Source organism: Mirounga angustirostris, unplaced genomic scaffold (assembly GCF_029215605.1).
Source record: "Mirounga angustirostris isolate CCGP_5_RB_7025 unplaced genomic scaffold, mMirAng1.0.hap1 SCAF_11, whole genome shotgun sequence".
Taxonomy (NCBI): Eukaryota; Metazoa; Chordata; class Mammalia; order Carnivora; family Phocidae; genus Mirounga; species Mirounga angustirostris.
The window spans coordinates 67,214,678-67,216,515 of NW_026991719.1; positions in this window are offsets into that span (position 1 = coordinate 67,214,678).

Here is a 1,838-nt window from a genome sequence, read left to right on the forward strand (position 1 = left end):
AATTGAATTTAAATAAAATAAGTAAAAAGATGGGACCCTATTGCACTACTGGTGGAAATACAAACTGGTACAGCCATTATGGAAAACAGTATGTAGGTTCCTCCAAAATTTAAAAATAGAACTACCCTATAATCCAGCAATTGCACTACTAGGTATTTACCCAAATGATACAAAAATACTGATTCATTGGGATATATGAACCCTAATGTTTATAGCAGCATTTTCAACAATAGCCAAATTATGGAAAGATCCTAAATGTCCATTGTCTAATGAATGAATAAAAAAGTTGTGGTATATATATATATATATATATATATATATATATATATATATAATGGAATATTACTCATCCATAAAAAATTGAAATGTTGTCATTTGCAATGACACAGTTAGAGCTTGAACGTATTAGGCTAAGTGATGAATATAGTAGGAAAAAAAGAGGCAAACCAGGAAACAGACTCTTAACTGTACAGAACAAATTGAGTGTTACTGGAGGGGAGGTACATGGGGGAATGGGTTAAATAGATGTTGGAGATTAAGGGGTGCACTCGTTATGAGCATTGGGTGTTGTATGTAAGTGATGAATCACTAAATTTTATACCTGAAACTAATATTACACTATATGTTAAATAACTGGAATTTAATAAAAACTTGAAAAAGTAAAGGATAATTTATTAAAAAGACAAAAGGAAGTACAAATACCTTCAACTAAAATAAACCACAAAAATCCACAATGAGATACATTTCAGTCAAATTATCAAAAGGCAAGCATAAAGGGAGAATTTTGAAACCATCAAGAGAAAAGTGATTGATCACATAAAGGAATTTCTCAATAGAAACCTTGCAAGCCAGAAAGAAGTGGGATGATATATTCAAAGTGCTTAAAAGAAATGGCCACCCAAGAATATTATATCCAACAAAACTGCTTTCAAAAACGGAGAGAGAAATAAATTTCTAGATAAACAAAACCTGAAGGAGTTTATCACCAATAAACTTGCCTTACACGAAATATTAAAGGGAGACTTTCAAGATAAAACCAAAAGACACTAAACAACACCATGAGAACATAGGAAGTATAAAGTTCACTAGTAAAGACAAAGGTACAGACAAATGCAGGATAATGTAATATTGTAATGCTGGTGTATAAATCACTTTTTACTATGGTTAGAAGTTAAAAACAGAAGTATTTTGAAAAACTATATGAAATGAATTAATGAATATAAAAGTAAAAATCTGTAATTTGTGACCTCAGTAAAGTGTGAGGGGAGTAAAATAGTAGAGTTTTTGTATGAAACTGAAGATAAGTTATCAGCTTGAAATAGATTGTTATCAATAAATTTTATGTAAGCCCCATTGTAACCTTATGAAAATCCCTATAGAAGATACACACACACAAAAAAAGATAAAATAATCAAAGCATGTCACCACAAAAACTCAAAGAAACACAAAGGAAGTCAGAAAGAGGGGAAAAAAGAGACAAAAAACATCCAACACAGAAAAATATAACAAAATGGCAAGAGTAAGACCTTGAAGTAAGTAACGACTTTAATATAAATGAATTAAATACCAGCAGCAAAAGACAGAGTGGCTAAATAGATAAAAAACAAGATCGAATTAATGTTATCTAGAAGACATATTTTAGATTTAAAGACACACATAGGTTCAAAATGACAAATTAGAAAAAGATATTCCATGTCAAAGCTTAAAAAAGAGCAGAGGTGGCCATACCTATGTTAGAGAAAATAGACCATAAGCAATAAATAAATAAATAAATAAATAAATAAATAAATAAATAAATAAATGTAAATAAGTAAATAAATAAGTATTGTTACTAGCGA